The 22,336-nt window shown below is 39.4% G+C and overlaps 1 long non-coding RNA gene across 1 annotated transcript; it reads right to left on the reverse strand.

Annotated features, from left to right (window-relative positions):
* Positions 1–8,040: 8,040 nt before the first annotated feature.
* LOC112442346 (uncharacterized) lies at positions 8,041–11,562 on the reverse strand. The gene is made up of 3 exons (XR_003030448.2): positions 11,294–11,562; positions 10,151–10,324; positions 8,041–8,286 (listed from the first exon to the last, which is right to left on the reverse strand). It is a non-coding gene; the product is annotated as an uncharacterized lncRNA (long non-coding RNA).
* Between the last annotated feature and the right edge of the window lie 10,774 nt (positions 11,563–22,336).

Consider the following 22,336-nt stretch of genomic DNA (forward strand, 5'->3'; position numbering starts at 1 on the left):
ATTTGTTCTGGCTATTTCCTGTCTGGAAAGTTCTTTCCAGGGATACTGCTGTCACTCATTCCCTCACTTTCTTCAAAACTGTATGCACTTTCTTAGGGAAGCTTTTCTTATTTACCTTATTTAAGATGTCATTCCATTCCCAATTCCTAACTTACTTCCTTCCCCATTTCAGTTTTTCCATTGTGGGTGTGTGTGTGGGTGGGTGTGTGTGTGTGTGTGTGTGTGTGTTAGACGCTCAGTCGTGTCCAATTCTTTGCAACCCCATGAACTGTAGCCCACCAGGCTCCTTTGTCCATGGGATTCTCCAGGCAAGAATACTGGAATGGGTTGCCATTCGCTTCTCCAGGGGATCTTTCCGACCCAGTGATGGAACCTTGGTCTCCCATATTGCAGGCAGATTCTTTACTGTCTGAGCCACCAGGGAAGCCCTAATACATTCTATTTTTTACTCATTTATTTTAAATGTTAGCTCCTTGAGAGGATGAATTTTTGTTGATTTTTCCTTGTGCTGTATCTCTGTTGCCTAGAGTAAGCTCTGGCACAGATGAAGTCAAATAAAAAATTGTCAAATGAATGGGTGTTAGTAGTAGTTATATTATTATTGCTATCAATTAAATTCTATATAGTCTGAAAAACACTTAAATTGACATCTCACCAAAGGAGAAATACAAATCACCAAAAAGCACGTAAAAACACGCTCAACATAAATAACATTCAGTTCAGCTCAGTTGTGTCCGACTCTTTGCAACCCCATCGAAACCACAATGGGATACCACTTCAGCCCCCTTAGGATAGATAGTTATCAAAAAAAAGAGAGAGAGAGAGAAATAGCAAGCACTGAAGAGGATGTGGAGAAATGGGAACACTTGTATACCACTAGCGGGAATGTACTTTAAATGGTGCAGTCACTATGGAAAACAGCATGTCAGTTCCTCAAAACATTAAAAATAGAATTACCATGTGATCCAGCAATTTCACTTCTGGGTGTATACCCAAAAGAATTGAAAGTGGGGTCTTAAAGAGATATTTCTACACCCAAGTTTATAGCACCATTATTCATAATAGCCAAATGGGGTCCACATAAAAACCAAGTGTCCATGGATGAATGAAAGATTTAACAAAATGTGGTCTGTATATAATTACAATGGAATATTAGTCAGCCTTAAAAACACAGGAGATTCTGACACATACTGCAACATGGATGAACCTTGAAGAATTTATTCCAAATGACATAGGTCAGTCACAAACAGACTAACACTGTAAGATCCCACTTATATGAGGTGCCTTGACTATTCAAATTCATAAAGACAGAAAGTAGAATGGTGGTTCCCAGGGGCGGGGGTAGGGGAGAATGGGAAGTTGTAGTTAAATGTAGTTTAATGAAACTAGATAGTTTCAGTTTTGCAAGAAGAGAAGAGTTCGGTAGGTGGGTTGCACAACAATGTGAATGTCCTTAACACTACTGAACTGTATACTTGTAAGTTACAGTTTAGACAGTTGGTTTTACCTTATGGGTACTTTACCATCAGTAAACATTTTATACAACTGAAATAAGTAAATAAACAGATAAGTCAACGTCGTCTGAAGACCAGGGCCAGGCAGGTTGTATCATTTTATCATTGAATCTTGAAGCGACACAGGTCATGAGTGATATTATGCCCATGTTACAGATAGGACAGCTGAGACCAAAACCTCAGAACTCATTAAAGATCATTCTTTTAGTAAGTGGAGGACTTGGGAGAGCGATGACTCCAGACCTGTGTTCTATGTAGTGGTATACTCTGCTTCTCACACAATGTTGGTGCCTTACTAAAAATCTCTAAGGTTTATTCTGAAACTGCTAGTTGCCCAGTTATATCCAACTGTTTGTAACCCATGGATTGTAGCCTGCCAGGCTCCTCTCTCCATGGGATTTCCCAGACAAAAATACTGAAGTGGGTTGCCATTTTCTCCTCCAGGGTATCTTCCCGACCCAGGGATCGAACCTGAGTCTCCTGCATTGCAGGAAGATTCCTTACTATCTGAACCACCAGGGGAAACCCTGTGGTTTATTCTATAGGCTCCAAACAGCGATCACTATCATTATCCAATCACTGATATATGGGTTTATCTTCATTTAACACCCACTAGTTCAGCACTAACTAGGCACTGGGTTACAAAGACAAGGCTTGCATAGTCTACAGTCCAGCAGAAACACATGAAAACAAAGTGCCTGGCATGTAACTGGAAATGTAATAGATTTACAGCCTTTAGTTGGAGCCCAAAGGCAGAAAGGAGAATGCCCTAGTTAAGAAAAAAAAATGAAGGCAAGCTCTGCCTTCCACCCAGTTTTACCCAAGACCAACTCCGAAGATTTCAAAGGAGCCAAAGAAGTGCGGCTTGACCATCTGCAGCAGTGACTGCCTTTCCTCCTAGACTCATTCATTATGAAAATGCCCCCATTTTAGTTTTTTTAAAGATTTTTTTGATGTGGAAAGTGAAAGTGAAGTCATTCAGTCTGTCCGACTCTTTGTGACCCTATGTACTGTAGCCTACCAGGTTCCTTCATCAATGGGATTTTCCAGGCAAGAATACTGGAGTGGGTTGCCATTTCCTTCTCCAGAAGATCTTCCCAACCCAGGGACTGAACCCTGGTCTCCGGCATTGTAGGCAGATGCTTTATCGTCTGAGCCACCAGAGAAGTCTTTTTGATGTGGACCATTTTGTAAAAATCTTCATTGAATTTTTATTACAATATTGCTTCCACTTTATGTTTTAGGTTTTTTTTTTTTGGCCACAAGACATGTGGGATCTTAGCTCCTCTACCAGAGATTGAACCTGCATCCCCTACATTGGAATTCGAAGTCTTATAACCACTGGACTGCCAGGGAACCCCTATTTTAAGTAAAGGATGGAAATGTGAAAGAATCAATCCTAAATATCTGTTTTTAAAAGAAGTTTCTGATCTAAAAGAGGAAAGGATCTGTAAGAATTCTCCAATCCTCCACTCAGAGAAAAAATGATATGAAGTAATTAAGTATTTGATTAAATCTCTCACCCCACAGTCTAACAACAGGCAAATATCAAGAGAAAAGAGGAAAGTCAATATTTTAAAACTATTTGCTTGCCTGATTCACAGTTTACAGACGTTGACTCTCAAAATCCTTAAAAAAAAAAAAAAAGGACGATCCTTTACAGCATTTTTCAGAGGAATAAATTTTTGTATGTTCCCTATCCAAGCAGAAAATGATAAGATGTAGTGTTTTGGGTAATAAAACTCAAGATAAGACTTTTAAAAATTAAAAAGGAAATGTCTATAGTGTCACGTCTAAATAAGCCTAGGAGAACATTAAAAATATACTCACTTAGGAGTGCAAGATTTTGGAAAGATGGGGAAGTCTTCTCAATTCTTATTTTATATGACTGTATGAATATATGATATGCTTTTGGCATTTTTCAGATCAAAAAAGAAAATCAGACAGGGCTAATATTAAATGATTTCATTTTGATATATGGCAAAACCAATACAATATTATAGAGTTAAATAAAATAAAATTAAAAAAAGAAAAACAAAAAACAAAAAAATAAATGATTTCATATATGGATATTTCAGTATAAAAGAAGGAAGTCAATGACCATGTTGATTTACATAACAGACACCTTTATCCATCGTTAACAGGAAGTATTAAAGCACAGTGGTTAGAAATGGGGGTTTTTAACTCAGACAGACGTTGGTTTGAATTTAAGCCTTATTCTCACTGGCTGTGAGACTGAGAAAATATGATTTACTCACTATAAACTTATGTTCCCCTCTGTAAACTGGGAATAATAATACCAATCTTTCAGATTTGTTAAGATTTTAGCATAAATGATACATACGAAGATCTTGGTTAAATACAATCATTAGGGCTTCCCTGGTGACTCAGATGGTAAAGAATCTGCCTGCAATGCAGAAGACCAGGGTTCGATCCCTGGGTCAGGAAGATCCCCTGGAGAAGGAAATGTCAACCCACTCCAGTATTCTCCCCTGGAAAATCCCATGGACAGAGGAGCCAGGTGGGTTACAGTCCATGGGGTCACAAGAGTCAGACACGAAACCAACAGAAGATTTCAGTTAAAGAGAGACCAGGCTCACTTTCACTTTTCCCTTTCATGCATTGTAGAAGGAAATGGCAACCCACTCCAGTGTTCTTGCCTGGAGAATCCCAGGGATGGTGGAGCCTGGTGGGCTGCCGTCTATGGGGTCGCACAGTTGGACACGACTGCAACGACTTAGCAGCAGCAGGTGACTACTAAACTAGCTGAATGTAGACAACTGAGTGCTCACGCACAGACATAAAAGATCGCAAATAAACTGATAATAGACCATAAGGAAACCCTGGATTTGATAATAAGGCAGCTTAATTACTCAGTTATTGATTAGGATAATAATGACGCGTATCCTATTTCTAAAGACATAATGTACTCGCTTGCTCTTCTAGTTTCCTAAATAGTCCACAGACTGAAGACACTGATCTTAAGGCTTAACCATGTATATGGTTAAAAATAACAGATGATACTGAAAGCATCTGGTTCAGCAAACGCTCCCAGCACTGAATAGTCAAGGTACTAATGCTGCTTTTTAAGATAACACAAACTGCCCCCAAAATGCTGACTGAATTTCTGAAAGGTAAACTGCTTAACAGAGAGGAATGAGGAGTTATTCGTTAAAGAGTTAGAGGAGATTTGATGAAATTTATCACAGTTAAGTAGCAAACCAAGACAAGGCGAAAAAAAATGTGATACAAATAAAAGTGGTTAAGCAGAGATTTTAAAAGCAAGTTGTTTGGACAGTTAGTGGAAATCTTTATGTTTACATAATAAAATCACATAAAATAAACAGACATAACAAGGTTAGGATGAAAGGAAAATGCCAGGCAATGAACATGAAATCTACAAAATATTTCAAATAATCCTAAACATCTTTCTATAAACATTAAACTTTGCCTCCTCATTAAAGAGAAACACACACACACACACAACTTTTTCTAAAGTCAGGGTTGGGTGAGGACCAGGGTTTAACGATGGAAAGGCATAGATTTGCCTTGCTGTCTCAGCAAATATTATCATAAAACAATTTTGCTTTCCAAGTTTGTAAAGGAGAGGATTTGAGTCATGTACACATACCAGAAGAAACAATTGTGGGCAGAGAAGTGAAGTTGGCACACTGGCCTTTTATCCCTCTCCTTCTGTTACAGGGATCTAATCATATCTTGGACACGTATGCAAAGCTGACTTCAGATATAGACAGGGTAGGAGGCCATCCTTGCAGTGAAATAGGAGGCTCCTGCCTTTTCCAAGGAAGTTGCACTCCCAAACCAACCATAGAAGGACTTTGTCTTACAGATGAGCAAAGCTAAGGCACTATTTCCAGAGTGCCACTTATGTTACCTGGAAGGAGAAAGAATACTCTAGAGGGGGGCATGCTCCTGACCCTGATTTTCTCTGGCTTGTCCATTAGCATAGATTAGTTTACTCTTCACATTGCCCCCTAGACACTAGGCAGAGAGAGCAAGTGGACTGAAACAGAAACAAGCCTTTGATGAGAATGGGAAGCGGGCTAGGGGTAGAGTGTGGTACAGCAAGAGAGTAAGGCATTGGGCCAGAAAAAACAGGCCCTGATGGACATACGGCGTCCATATTTTCCAAACCCAAACTCATGACACATAGCTTGACAACTATGATTGTACTTAGGGGAACAACAGGACAGAATATTTACAACCCAGGGTTGCCCTGGAAAATCTAGGATATATAAACACCACATCCATAAAGGCATTGAAAGTGGGAAAACTAACATAACCTACTTGAGAATTCGGCATGTGCTGGCCAGCACATGTGAAGGCAAGTTTGTTAAATCACCCCAGTCTCTATTTATTTCGATCACAAACACATTATATATTTTTGACACATTTAGGATCTCTATTCCAAAGACTTGCTGTAAGAATAGCAGGTGATATGTGAAGGAAATAGATTTTTACAGTTGAGTAGAAAAGCGTGCATAATATCGGATTAGATTGTTTGCCAAGCTTCCCAAATTTGTCTGCCCGGGCCTTGCAAGACTACTAAAGTCACTCATGTCACCATGTAACCAAAGGGAGAAAATATTCTCAGAAAACCTGTGCTCTCTGGCAGAAAACCTTCAGATTAGGCTCCACAAGTTTTCAGAGAGGAAAATTAATCAGTTCAATTTGGTGCCACTTTTTCTTGCCTTGCATCTATTTAATTACTTGCATGTGAGAGTCATTGTTTCTAACATGACCATCACCACCCACCCCCCAAATAGTTTAGTGAAAGCTTCTCGTAGAAAGAAAAACAAAGGTCAGTAACCTAATATCCCCAAGCAACCGTACAACAACAAACCAGGCAGGGAAAAAAGTGAAGAAACACTCTGAATGGGAAAAAGATCTTCATTTGTTTACTCTTTCAACAGTGAATAAAAGTTATGCTTTTGCCAATAACTATGAATTGAGAGTGTGCCCAACTTTTACAGAATATATAAGAAGATCCCATAAAATATAAGGGGAATGTTTTATGTGAAGTCAGAAGCTTCTGACTTGAAATGTATCGAATGTATCACCTTTCTCATGGCACCTAGAGACTGGAAGTGGTTAAATGCCTGGGAATTATCTAAAAAAAGGGAAAGCATCTCTCATTCATATGGGTAAACTGAGGCACAGCAGCATGTCCAAGGTGACCCGGCCAGCTGTAACAGAATCAAGGCAAAACCCCATCTCCTACAGAGTTTACGGATGAGCTTACTCATCTGTAAAATGAGGGTGCCGAACTTCGAGGTCAATGCCAACCGTAACATCCTGCAATGCTGTATTGATTGATTGCTTTGTAATCTACTTATTTGTATTTTGGCTCTTAAATAAAGGTAAGGCTGCCAGGTTTGACATATTTTTAGCCCTTAGAAAGCTGACCTGACAGTAAAGCCCTTCCAAAACATTTATAGAGACAATGTTCAGAACAATTTGCAGAATTTAATAAGGTGACTTATTTTGAAGCATGGGGCAGTTACAGGCAGCCAACCTGAGTGGATGCAGGCAAGGGAGGTATTATTTTTTTTAATTTTCAAGATGTCACTGACAAGGGAGACATATGCCAAATGGTAACACAGTCCACTATTGAACTAAAAAAAAAAAAAGATCTTGAAAAAGACAGGAAGAGCAATGAGGAGCATGACACACAAAAAAATGGGTGAAACATCAAAACAGGATATTGAGAATGAGAAAATACATTGATTAAAATTATTTGAAGTTTAAAGTCATGTGATGTATCTTCTTATACCTGCCCCTAAAACATAATCATGAAGAGGATTTCCAGTATTTAATAGCTTACTATAAACCCTGGAAAGATATTCTAAAATCACAGTATATGAATCAGTATAAAATCAGAGTATATTTGTTTAAAATCTTCTATACTTTTCATAAAGTTCCTTGTTTATCTTTACCATGAATTCTTACCAATATTTCATATAGCTTTAAGGTAGAATTTATGCAGTAAAAGAAAAAGCAACTATGTGGCATAAATATTGGATGAATGTATGGATAACCAAGTTGTTAGAATCAGGAGTAGCCAATTCATTACTGTCCAAAAATTGTCAATCAGATGTAGTATACTTTACATATATTATAGGTGAGATGATTTAAAACACAATAAGTCAGTGAACAGAAGATTCTTTTTAGGGTCACAGAGTGCTTTTCTCAGTTTACATAGATTTAGCCAAATATCATACCACCAAAATCATGATCGGAGGCAATTAAGCAAACCAAAACTACTTGGAAAAAATCATTGGGAATTCTGGTTGCCCAGTTTCCTCATAGACTTCTCATTCTGTCAGATAACCAGGTAAACTTTCACATCTCCAATGCATTTTCCCTACCTTGATAGAAGTACAAACACTTTGCACTTAGACCCTGCTTTGAGGTCATCACTTGTTAGCTGTTGGTTCTTGGACAAATTACTTAACTTTTCAGTGATTATTTGTCTGAAACAATAATAATGTTTGACTCACTAGATTCTTAACAATGACTAAATTAGATAGTACCTCAAAAATAGCCATCACGGTGTATGGCACAGGAAGCATCAATGAGTGGAGGCAGTCACAGTGGCAGTAATAAGAGTGATGATGGCTCTTACTTTTTCACTATTTTGACATGTTGTTTTGAAATCAACACACGTTTTGGAGTGAGAGTTGAGTTTGAAGCCAGGCTCTATGTTTGATGGCTGAATGACAAGGTAGTTCCTCTGGTTTCATTTTTCCTTCTGTAAAATGAAGAACATAAAATTCTTATTAGTCTTATAAAATTAAATGAGATAATATAGGTTAGCTCTACCCCATGCCTGGCACAATGACAGTGATCATAAATAAATGTTAGTTCCCAGTACTTCTTGTCCCCACAACTCCCTTCATCCCTTTATTCATTCATTCACAAGCATAACTGAACCCTTGGAATACACAAGAAATAAGACTGCCCAACCTGGTTTCAAGAAGAAGGTAAGAGGGCAGAGAAAGAGATTATAGGATGTGCTGGCACATAATTTAAGGTGTAAACCAGTGCTTAGGAGCACAAAAGAGAAAATCATAAAGCTTTCTTTAAAAGTCTTAAAAGGATATTAAAAATTAGGTCACTTATCCACTAGAATGACTACTACCAAACAACACCACCAACAGAAAATAAAAAGTGGTTGGCAAGGATATGGAGAAACTGGAACCATTATGCATTGCTTATGGGAATATAAAATAATATAGCTGCTGTGGAAAATAGTTTGATGGTTCCTCATAAAGTGAAACATAGAATTGAGACCCACCCATGTCACTCCTCGGAGAAGGCAATGGCAACCCACTCCAGTACTCTTGCCTGGAAACTCCCTTGGGTGGAGGAGCCTGGTAGGCTGCAGTCCATGGGGTCACTAAGAGTCGGATACGACTGAGTAACTTCACTTTCACTTTTCACTTTTATGCATTGGAGAAGGAAATGGCAACCCACTCCAGTGTTCTTGCCTGGAGAATCCCAGGGACTGGGGAGCCTGGTGGGCTGCCGTTTATGTGGTCGCACAGAATCCGACATGACTGAAGCGACTTAGCAGCAGCAGCAGTAGCATGTCATCCTAGGTATCTCCCCCAAAGAGCTGAAAATAGCTCTTCAAACAAAAACTCATACATAAATATTCATAGCAGCAATAATCACAGTCACCAAAAGGTGGAAACAATCCAAGTGTCCATCAGTAGATGAATGAGTAAGTCAAAGGTGGTCCATCCATACAATGGAACAATATTCTGCTATAGTAAGGAAGGAAGTATTGATGCATACATTCCAGAACATGGGTGAACTATGAAAACTTTGTTATGTGAAAAAAGCCAGTGACAAAGATCATATATGATGTGAGTTCATTTATATAAAATGTCCAGAATAGGCAAATCCAAGGAGACAGAAAACTGATTAGGGCTGAAGGAGATGAGGAGCAAGAGTGGAAAGGGATAACAGGTAAAGGGTACAAGGGTTCTCTTTGTGGTGATGAAAATATTGTATAGTTGACTGTGGTGATGGATGCACATCTCTGTGGATATACTAAAAGCCATTGAATTGTGGCCTTTAAATGGGTCAGTTAAATGATATGTGAATTATATCTCAAGTACTGTTGCCTGGAGAACCCCATGGACGGAGGAGCCTGGTGGGCTATATATAGTTCACGGGGTCGCCAAGAGTCGGACACGACTGAGCGACTTCACTTTCAAGGCTCTTTTAGAAAGAGATAGGCTAAAAATTAAAATGGTAAAACACACACGCACTGTCCTAGGAATTTGGACAGACTCTGCCAGATCCAATATGAAGAGTGTCAGTGACCATCCCAATGCTGGAACTGATTACAAAAAAAAAAAAAAAAAACCATAAGCAAATTAAGAGCATGCCCGGCAGAGAAGGTAAGAATGGAACAATGCATCCAAAACCCAGGGCTGTGAGCAGTGCTGGCATGCTGGCATGTTGTGAGGCACTGAGATGCAGATAGGGAGCTGGGACATGGGGAGGTGGCAGGAGAAGAACACTGAGTAAGGAGAATAAGAAGAGTCGACCCAGAATATAGCAGTGGCCTGAGAAGCAGGCTTCAGAGAGACTCCTTCACTCACCTGGTGTGTGTAGCGGTAGGTCTGTGATCTCTCTTAAGCATCCATTTCCTGTAAAATGGGAATAAACACCATGCCCTCCTCACAAGATACTTTGAGGGTGTAATGGAGATAGATAAAGCATATAGTCAGAGCCTGGGAAACAGCCTGCAGTCAGTAAGTGTTCATGCCCCGAGCCTGTGGGAAGCCAAAAGAGATCAGAGTAAGAAATTTCCAGTTATCAACAAAATGTTACAGCTAGTGATAAAGGTTTCAAGCTTTTTGAACTTTTGAGTAATTTATACACATTACTGCTAATTTAACTTCCGCCGATCCATCAAGAAATACACATTTCTTAAAAAAAAAAAAAAAAGTCTGAAGAAGATTATGGTAAATGTCTCCTAGACTAATGATACTGATCTGGCCTCAGTAGTGCAAGCTTAGCCATAAAAATAATAAGTTCCTGTTATGACGATATTCTAATTAAACATCCCAAACTTTATTCCAGGTATACACAATCCAATATTGGCAGAGCTAATTCAACCAAGAACATGCTAGCCAGTAAATAATAAATTCTTAGAAGCCAAAATTTCCATTTACACCTGTAAATAGAAAATTCAATTTAAGGCAAATTGTTAAATAATAAGACCAGTGGGCAATGAACCATACTAAACACATCATATGAAATGGATCAGTCATGCAGCATGGTGACCAGGAAAGAAATCTGTGACATGTTCTGTAGCTAAATGCTGTGTGTTTACACATGCACACACACACGCAGGCGCATACAACCAGCTGCTACTACAGGGACACAGCACACACATGAAAGGGGAGAAATTCTGAATGAGTAGCTGGTTACATTCCTCTGTATTTAAAATCTTTTGGTCACTTTCCATGGGATCATCTAACCATGAAGAATGCTATTTTATACAATGCTTGGCAGAGCGCTTATTAGGAAGGGGGATCCTGTAAATGGCTTTGCTGAAGCTAAAAAACCATTAAGACACAGACTCAGGCATGTTCTTTATTGAGACCACCTTAAGTTCAAAAAGTCACTGTCCACAAATTTAAAATCAGTGACATACTTACACAAAATACCAATACTTACATAATTTTTCTAATTATGAGGCACTCAAGATTAAAATAACACAGATCATTTTTTCCTACCTTAATCTGGACAACAGGACATGGCGTAGGCTTCAGAGATTTTGGAGATCACTCAACACGCTAGATGCAGGATGTTATCTGCATCTGGATTGTCTGGATTGCAAGGAACTTGGAAGAGAAAAGTTTGGAAGAAAATAGGTTTGATTTTTAAATATTTTTCAGCTTTTTTATTTTAATAAGCCATTGTGCTTTCCAAGCTTGGAAATAATTTAAAAAAACAATCATATGGACCGTCTTTCACCATAGTCACCAAGATGTCAGCATCTGAGTGTAGCCTGTTTTAACAAGAGAGCAAAATCCTTAATGCCAGCTTAGCGCTTTGCTTACTGAGTTCCCAGAGTCTGAAGAGTAAGCAGAGCAAAAAGCTACACAAACCTTGGAAGCAAATTATTTTTATTTCTTCATATATATATTTGTGAAGTACCTGTTTGCCTGGTGCTGAGAGATTTCATGGAAAGTGGGAATTTTAGGACTAAAACCAGAAAATATCAGGGGGCCAAGATGGTTACCTTATGTGTTTACCAACAAAAGACTAAAATCGATGTATAATCTCTACACACACATCAAATCAACACACATATGTTGAAATAATTTTAAAATAGTGGCATCCAAAAATTTAAATGTAAAATGTTCAGCCAAACTATATACTATATACTAATTAATCATTAATTCTCCTCAGCACCCTCTAGTTATTACCACTTCTTTTCCCTCCAATCGAATCTTAAAGGATGTTTTCAAAGGGTATTTTCCAATCAGAAGGTCCCACAGTCAACCAAAAAAACTTGCCCCAAATTCATTGGTCCTTAGGCATTTGGAAAGGTTTGGGAAAAAGTTTTAATGTAAAATCATTTCTACACTGATTCAGAGTACTGATTCAATGTTTTGAATAGTTCAAGTGAAATTTATGCCTGAAATATTGATATAATTAAGGAAATAAAAATATTATCTGGAAGATGGCTTTAACTCAACCAAAATAAAACATCAGACCCTTTTCTTTATTACATCATTTGAGCTTAGCATTTCATTCTTGCTAAGAAATCTGTTAATGAGACTAATACGGCAAAAGAGTGTTTATATTTGCCCACCTTAATCACTCTCCACTTTCATCTTCACATCTTTAAAGAAGATTAAAATGAAGATTAGCAAAAGAACAGTTGTTTCTTTTTAAATGCATTGTAAAGTTTGCTTTATCAGTTGATTTCTTCCAAATTTCCAGTGCTCTCTGCTGAAATATTTTTTTATTGAATATTTCATGTAATTCATTAAGAAGTCATGATAATGCAGGACTACTTCATCTAAGGATCCTCCAGCATATGGAAAATACTGCAAATTACCAAATAAGTCCACCAAGTGAAACATAAAGAAAAAATGAGTTTAAGAGACAGCTGGACATGTTTATGTAGGCAAAAGGGGTTAGAAGATATGCTGACAACACGAAGAGGTGTGTTGCAATAAACTTGAAGGAGACAGGCCATTGGGCCAACCAGCCCTTTTCTATCCAGGAATTCCTTATTAGTGTCTCACATCCAGACAGCTTCGTTATTAAAATTTGGCCCTAAACTTGAGTCAATGAAAGAGTTTCATGTCTTGATTTCATTCTTTCTTTACATATTAAATACACAAACACACACACACACACACGTTTCAACTTTGATTCAAGGAAGCATTTCATTTAACATCCAGACATGAGATTTTTGTGACTCATGGCCAAGGAGAGGGAAGGGCTTTGTGAACAAGCTTGTTCTGATCATGTCCACCTCTGTCTGATATGAGCACATGTTCATGGCACCTCACTTTCATTAATACAACATTCTAAACAGTTCTCTGAATGGCCACCTTTAGTACTGAGTTAGGTTCAAGCTTTTATAACAGAGTTTCTTGGGAAGAAAAAATGCTTTAAGGGTTAGGGGAAAAGGGCAGTTTCTCTTCATTCCTTTATCTTTCCTCATCTTTTAAAATATGTGGTTAGGAAAGATTTTGTACAGGATTGGTTAGAAGCCAAGAGTTTCTCTGACCCTTTTAGTCATTGCCATTTCACATTTCTTGCCTCAGGAACTGGTGGAGTTTTGAATGCATTCACATTTTAATGTATACGGCATGAGCATAACTTGCATCTGAATATAAATACCAAACACCTGATTAGCGCTTTGCAATTAACAAGCATTTGGATCCTCACAGTCTTGTTTGCTCTAAATCATTATCCTATTATCTTGGTGGTATTATCTGATATTTATAGACGTATTGACAAACTAAGGCCCAAAGAAATTAAACTTGAAGTTAAAGAATTTAAACCCAAAATCCCTTGCCCAAGTTGGTAGGTAGTTAAGTTAGAAGTAAAAGAATGAACTTATATTCAAATAGAAAATAAAGCTCAACTTTAATGTGATTTTTTTTAATTTTATTTTACTTTTAAACTTTACATAATTGTATTAGTTTTGCCAAATATTAAAATGAATCTGCCACAGGTATCCATGTGATTTTTTTTAAATAAAATTGAGCAAAAACATAAACAATGATGAGCTCATGTATATTTGGGTCCATTTCTCAAGACCTAATCCATTACCTGGTAACAGTATATGTGTGTGCCACTTAGTTATCTCAAGAGTAAAGATGCTTAAGGAAACAAATTCATATCTTCACTAATTAAAGATTTCTTTATAGTTTTGTTATCCTTTTTCTCTTTTAGGTAAAAAAATGTACAACCACTAAAGTCAACACATCAATCAAAAATATTGATGCTATCTGTTTGTACTCTTTTAACTTTGAGCATCACAGTTTTTGAAGCAAAAACCCAAAGCCTTACCTATATTCTAGCCAACTGACAATTACTAAAAATAATATCCTTCTAAGAAAAGCCAAATCCACATTCAAAAGCTATTAACTGTTGTTGCTGCAAATAGAAGTCTTAGTCAATATTTGAAAACGACAGGTAGTATGTGGGCGCAGGCTCAGCCATGTCTGACCCTTTGCAACCCCATGGACTGTAGCTCACCAGGCTCCACTGTCCATGGGATTCTCCGGGCAAGAACACTGGAGCTGGTTGCCATTCCCTACTCCAGGATGCCATCCCAACTTAGGGATCAAATCCATGTCTCCTGCATCTCCTGCATCAGCAGGCTGATTCTTTACCACTGAGCCACCTGAGAAGTCCCCCATAACAGGTAGTACTGGGATATAAACAAATAGCTGATGGAGAGAGGGGCCGTGGTGGCAGAAAGAGAGCATTAAGGAAAGAGCTGCTGCTGCTAAGTCGCTTCAGTCGTGTCCAACTCTGTGCGACCCCATAGACGGCAGCCCACCAGGCTCCCCCATCCCTGGGATTCTCCAGGCAAGAACACTGGAGTGGGTTGCCATTTCCTTCTCCAATGCATGAAAGTGAAAAGTGAAAGTGAAGTCGCTCAGTCGTGTCCGACTCTTCGAGACCCCATGGACTGCAGCCCACCAGGCTCCTCTGTCCATGGGAGTTTCCAGGCAAGAATACTGGAGTGGGGTGCCATGAGGAAAGACAGAGGGAGACTATTGCATAGGGCCTGACCCCTAGGGAGAATCTAGGCCCCCTAAAACCCCATAAAGCTTCCATAAGGAGCAGCCTGACCCCTAGAGAGAATCTAGGCCGCCTAAGGCCCCTTAAGCTCCCATAAGAAGCAGCCCCTGGTTCCTTCTGATGTGCTCTTGTATTTGGTTCTCTCCTAGAACAAGTGTCCTAGTCTGGTCACCAGTTTGAGGTCACTCCCCTGATAACCTGTCTAGCCATTGCAAATGTCCTCCTGTCAGGGGCTAGAGCTTAACCACGAGACCCAGCATAGGTCAGATGTGGGTCCAATTACAACCAAAGCAGAACCCAAGAATGGAAGACACACTGCCTCATACTTGGCAAAAAGGATACCACTTCACCAGAATGAAGCCCTGATTCTGAGGTCAGTCTCTTGAGAGTTTTGGACACCAAACTCCTTTAGCTATTGTCCTTGGGACATTGGCCACCCCCCACCCCCCAAGCTCTGACTCTAGGATTCCTCTCTTCTCCTTCTCTGCCTGCTCTGAGGTCCCAAGATGTCTTCAGCACAGCCTGGAAGGGTTAAAACATATTACAGGTGATTTAAACTAATTTCGGTGGTGGCTGATGGATTTTGAAGACCTGACCTTTTGTGCATTAGGAAGATCTACTCTCGCCTTCACTTTATTCTGTAGCTATCATTTGGCTAGATGGGCCTGCCTTCTATACTCCCAATAGCATTCATCACATACAGCCTGTCCTCCCCGCCAGCCTGCAAGAATTAGGTTTTTCTTGCTCACTGTTGTATCCTTGTTTCTAGCATGGTGCCCAGCACATAGTAGGAATTAATAAGAAACTTGCAATGAATACACATATGATACAAGTATGTAATTTTCAAGCAATCCATTAGCTTAGGAAATGAGGGGCTCCATCACATGTTTGAATGTATTAGTTGGCTGATAATACTGATGCATTAGACAGACATTACATTATTTCATACCTACATTATATTATAAAGCACAAATATATCAACTAATATGTTTTTATCTACCAGTTTAACTTCTGTGAATTCTCTGTTCAAAAAGAGTATCTGCTAAATTTGCTTTATGAAATCCTGAGTGAAGAGAAGTGAAAGACAGCCTCTTACTGGAAGCAAAAGAACTCTAAGAAATATACTTGGAACTCACATTTGTCAGAAAAAAATTCTGGAAAATTGTAGGGAACATATATTCAGATAATTTCGTTATGTTTACTTAATATTAAGAATTTGATGACTTGTGGCAAAAGGAGCAAACTATTTTTTAAATGTTCAGTCTCTATATGATTTGTGCTACCCTTACTCTCCTATCCCAAATAAACCCAATTAATTTTCCAATTTCACTTCCAAACTACTCTCTTGAACGACTCTGTTTATGATTTGGTCTCTTAATGAGCTAAAGACAAATAACAGACCAGTTATGGAAAAGAGGGGGAAAAATTTCTTCAGAACACTCTGTAAAAACCAAGGCTTCCTTTCTAATACACCTACATATGCATGTGTGCTAAGTCACTTCAGTCATGTCTGACTCTTTGCGACCCTTCTGACTGTAGCCCACCAGGTTCCATTGTCCATGGGATTCTCCAGGCAAGAATACTGGAGTGGGCTACCATGCCCTCCTGCAGGGGATCTTCCCGACCCAGGAACTGAACTCGCTTCTCTTCTGTCTCCTGCATTGGCAAGCAGATTCTTTACCTCTAGCGCCACATGGGAAGCACATGTCTACATATATGTATGTAAAAATGTTAGTGTTAGTCACTCAGTCGTGTCTGAATTGTTGTGACCCCATGGAGCCGGCCAGGCTCCTCTGTCCGTGGAATTTTCTAAGCAAGAATACTGGAGCGGGTAGCAATTGCCTTCTCCAGGGGATCTTCCCGACTCAGAGATCAAACCCAGTTTTCCTGCACTGCAGGCAGATTCTTTACCGTCTGATATATACATGTATGTATTGGGACCAAACTGAGTCAGAGAACACTGAGTTCAATTTCTACTTTGACAGTTGTCCTGTGTGACTCCCCTCATATCTCAGTTGGTAAAGAATCCACCTGCAATGCAGGAGACCCCGGTTCAATTCCTGGGTCGGAAAGATCTGCTGGAGAAGGGATAGGCTACCCACTCCAGTATTCTCGGGCTTCCCTTGTGGTTCAGCTGGTAAAGAATCCGCCTGCAATGCAGAAGACCTGGGTCAATCCCTGGGCTGGGAAGATCCCCTGGAGAAGGAAAAGGCTACCCACTCCAGTATTCTTGCCTGGAGAATTCCAGGGACTATACAGTCCATGGGGTTGCAAAGAGTCAGACACGACTGAGCAAATTTCACTTTCACTGTGTGACTCTGAGCCAGTCTTTTCAACACCCTATTTCCTCATCTGTCACATAAGAATAACAAGATTTGCCCTTTGTCAGTTTCCAAAGATGTTTCTATATCTGAAACATACTTAGGACTTCCAAAATAAGTTTGATTATTTTGCCTTACACCATCAAACTCTTGATTTCCTGCTTTTCCAAACTGGAGACATAAAAATATTTGCCCACCTTGAAAGAATCAAATGAAATAGTGCATATGTAAAAACTTTGAAATTTGAAAATGTTTACATGGGAAATATCTTGTTATTTTAATATTTTTGCTAGTGCATATTTCAATTAAATGCAAGTTATTAAAAAATGCAATGAGTCATTTCCAACTTTTTGGTCTCCCTTAATATGAAGCACGGAGAAGGCAATGGCACCCCACTCCAGCACTCTTGCCTGGAAAATCCCATGGACGGAGGAGCCTGGTGGGCTGCAGTCCATGAGGTCGCAGAGTCGGACACGACTGAGCGACTTCCCTTTCACTTTTCACTTTCATGCATTGAAGAAGGAAATGGCAACCCACTCCAGTGTTCTTGCCTGGAGAATCCCAGGGACAGGGGAGCCTGGTGGGCTGCCGTCTATGGGGTCGCACAGAGTCGGACACAACTGAAGCAACTCAGCAGCAGCAGCAGCAATATGAAGCACAGAAGACCTTCTTGTGGCTAAACATATTATCAGTAGAATATGCATGTGCTTGGAGTTCTTTGGCCAGTAATAAAAATTAGCTTGTACCATGACATTCATATTCAGTTTAAAAAGTATTTCTCAGTGTCCTCTATATGCCAGATAATAACAGATGGGGATACTTAGCTGAGGCTGTTATAACAAAATGCCCTAGACTGGGTGGCTTGGACAATAGCTTTTATTTTGAAAGCTGAGAAGTCTGAGATCAAGGTGCCAGCAGATTCAGTACCTGGTGGAAACTGGCTTCCTGGCTTGTGAACAGCCACCTTCTTGCTGAGTGCTCATATAACCCTTCCTCAGTGTACCCAAGGAGAGAGCATGACCTCTGTATTCCTCTTCTTTTAAGACTACTAATCTTATCATGGGTACTCCACCCTCATGACCTCATCTAAACCTAGTTTCCTCCCAAAGGTCCCCCTTCCAATTACCATCACACTTTGAGTTAAGACTTTAACAGATTAATTTGGGGGGGACACAACATTCAAACCATCACGGAGTATTAAGTCAAAAATGATAGTGTCCCTGACCTGATGGAGGTCTTATTCCAGTTGAAAGAACACATAAAGGAATGACCAGGAAACATGGGTTCAATCCCTGGGTCAGGAAGATCCCCTGGAGGAGGACACAGCAACCCACACCAGTATTCTTGCCTGGAGAATCCCATGGACAGAGGAGCCTGGCAGGCTACAGTCCATGGGGTTGCACAGAATCAGACACGACTGAAGTGACTTTGCATGCATGCACGCATGCACTGTGCTTCTCACACTAGGGTACTCAAACCCTGGGGACAGGCAGGATTAACATAACCCAGCTTCTTAGATTCTCAATTTTATCCAAAGCTATAGGAAAGAAGTGGGGCATTTTGCTTTACTACCTTCACAACTTTCAGTGGCCCTCTCTAGAGTTCACACATGACCTAGTCTCAGCTCCTTCACTGTTTTCTGTGATGCCTCTCAACCCCTATGACTGCCAGGGCATTTTCTTAGGGAAGTATCAACCTACCAGTTCTGTGCAGTTCCCCAGTTTTCTGATCTTTTCAATGGAACAGCATGTGTCACTGACATGTTAACTGATGGTTAAAAAAAAAAAAAATAGAAGAAAATCAATTATTGTATAACCCACCAATCCCTTAGCTCCCAAGTCCCTATTTCTGAACTTCAGTTCATTTCCAGCAACGTCTTCATCTTTTCCAATCTAGCCCCTGGCTTTTCAGTTGTAATAAAATAGATACTGATCTCAGGTGGAGAATAAGCATCAGAAACAAATGAACTCATAAGACACAAATCTTATGTCACTATCCTCCTGTTTTCATGCAAATGTCCCCAGTAATTAAATCAGGAAAAGAAAATGTAGCAAAAACATAGCCAAATGGTTCAAAATTTCAAAAGAAGCTGTAAATGTGGTCCTTTTTAGAAGATCAGGTTCTCACTAGAGTATGAGAAAGGGTAACAGTTGTTCTGATGAAGCAGTTTTTAAATTCTTGTCAGTGATTTGAAAAGAGATAACTGATGTATGTTGAAGAAGCTGGCAAGATTTTTAAATAGTTCGGACGCTACAGGGAGCATTTTTTTAAAGCAATGCACTCAGAAGTGTTGGCAAGATTTTATTTGAACGTAGCAGTGCTTATGTGAGGAAGTTATTTTGAATTACCCTAGTATAAATATGTATGACTTTATTTGTATTGAAAATTTCCTTTGCAAGTGAGTGACTGTGGGACTGTTATATCTCTATTGCTTGGTAAATGATTTAGGTATTTCATTTTGGAAGTAAAATATTACAGTCAGAACTCAAAAACAGTATCAAAACCCTGTTTGTGACCACAGTGACTTTTGCACCTACATTAATGCCTTTTAATTCTTATTTGCCATGCAGAACAAATGGCATCTGTTGTTTTAAGTCTGGCTTTTTTATACGGCATTCATGCTTGCATGCATTCATTCATCCAACAGGCATTCATTGCTCAGTGCATCTCATGTTTCAGGCTCTATGCTAGGCAATGACCAGACAGCAATAGTATTGAACTGTCCTTCCTCATAACACATTTCACATAAACATTCTGTTTCCAGCAGGAAATTTTCTGCAGCACAGTGGAAATATCAAAATGTAAGGTCATATCTTATTATTGAATACCTATGCCTGTTGACACTGCAGATGTTGACTGCAGCCATGAAATTAAAAGACACTTGCTCCTTGGAAGAAAAGCTATGACCAACTTAGATAGCATATTAAAAAGTAGAGACATTACTTTACCAACAAAAGTCCGTCTAGTCAAAGCTATGGTTTTTCCAGTGGTCATGTATGGATGTGAGAGTTGCACTATAAAGAAAGCTGAGCACTGAAGAATTGATGCTTTTGAACGGTGGTGTTGGAGAAGACTCTTGAGAGTCCCTTGGACAGCAAGGAGATCCAACCAGTCCATCCCAAAGGAAATCAGTCCTGAATATTCATTGGAAGGATTGATGCTGAAGCCGAAGCTCCAATACTTTGGCCATCTGATGCGAAGAACTGACTCATTGGAAAAGACCCTGATGCTGGGAAAGATTGAAGGAGGGAGGAGAAAGGATGACAGAGTATGAGATTGTTGAATGGCATCACTGACACGATGGACATGAGTTTGAGTAGGCTCTGGGAATTGGTGATGGACAGGGAGTGGGGTCGAAAAGAGTCGGACGCAACTGAGCGACTGAACTGAACTGATGAATGTTGAAGGTTATGAAGAAGTCTGTCTTTAAAAGATAGACTTTTTTTCTGAATAAAATGCATTGAAATAAAGATATGAAGCAGTGAGGGCCCTGAGTAAGAAATAGGACTTGAAGCAGAAAAAAGAACAGAGAAGGGAAGGGAGAAAGTATTATAAACAGGACTTAATACTTTGCCTCAATATCTTTGGGCAACCAGTTACCGGTCTACATGAAAATGAAGCTGCTGGCAGGAAAAAGCTCCCACTGGCTGATGGAGCCTGTCCATTTAAGGAAGAAGAGGGAATTCCCTGGTGGCCCAGTGGTTAGGACTCTACCCTTTCACTGCTGAGGGCCTGACTCCAATTTCTGGTCGGGGGAACTAGATCCCACAAGCCACACTGAGTGGAAAAATAAAGGAGAAACAAAACTCCCCATCTTCTCTGTTTTCTCTATTTACCTGCTGTGTGATATTACAAGGTGATTTGATCATTTATCTTAAATTACCATTACACACTTACCTTCTGAAGCAAACCATACTTTAACCAGTTTACTCCATTTTCTCTTTATTATTTCTTTCCCTTTTCTGAGAAAACCTCTTATTAAGCTTTAATATATTTACTTAAAAATAAGCTTTAATATATTTACTTAGAAATAAATCATGAAAAGATTCATCAGAGCCATTTAAAGAGAAAGACAAATATATACACACAATTATACATTCGTTCCTTCATTTTTTTTTTTTCAGAATGTGTAAACTGATGCACAAGAAAGGGAATAAAACAGTTTTTGTTACATTAATATAATGTAATATGGTACATAATTTGACGAAAGGAGGTTGCGTGTGTCTAAGCGTTCCATACGAGGCTCACCCATCCTCTTTTCTTTTAAGCCACGCATTTTGACTTAGAGGATCTTAGTTCCCTGACGAGGGACTGAAACCTTGCCCTCAGCAGTGAAAGCTCAGAGTACTAACTACTGGACTGTCAGGGAATTCCCACAACCCTCATTTTTATCTCAGTTCTTAAAAGTGTAAAGTAGATCAGCTTGTGCGTGCTTGCTCAGTCCTGTCGACTCTTTGTGACCCTACGGACTATAACCCGTCAGGCTTCTCTGTCCATGGGATTCTCCAGACAAGAATATTGGAGTGGGTTGCCATGCCCTGCTCCAGGGGATCTTCCCAACCCAGGTATCGATCTTGAGTATCGTGCATCTCCTGTATTGCAGTCAGATTCATTACTGCTGAGCCACCAGGGAGATCAGTTTACATCCCTTAAAGCTTCTTAATGAATGGCACAAGCAGCAACAAATATTTCCTATATAATAGGCACTATTCCAGGGGATTGGGAAAGATACATTGGTGAGAGATCACCTTACTTTGTCAAATAAATTACTATTTAGAGATCCCAAATGAAGCAATGGTTTAAAAATTTCCAAATGACAGTACTTTGCTTTAATATTGTAAAAAAAAAAAAAAAAGGTATTACTTTGCCCCCACATTCAAAGTCCATGTGATTTCAAATGACATTTGCAAGCATATTTCACCTAGCCTTGAACTACACAATTACACAAGAATCCTTACCAACAGAAGCAAAACTTCAGTAGAGATCATCTCTACAGAATGCACTATAGCAAATTATTGTAAATAATTTTTCAATATCTCATACACAGGCTAAATGATGGTGAAAGTGAAAGTGAAGTGGCTCAGTCGTGTCCGACTCTTTGCAACCCCATGGACTGTAGCCTACCACGCTTCTCCGTCCATGGGATTTTTCCAGGCAAGACTATTGGAGTGGGTTGCC

Source organism: Bos taurus, chromosome 2 (genome assembly GCF_002263795.3).
Source record: "Bos taurus isolate L1 Dominette 01449 registration number 42190680 breed Hereford chromosome 2, ARS-UCD2.0, whole genome shotgun sequence".
Taxonomy (NCBI): domain Eukaryota; kingdom Metazoa; phylum Chordata; class Mammalia; order Artiodactyla; family Bovidae; genus Bos; species Bos taurus.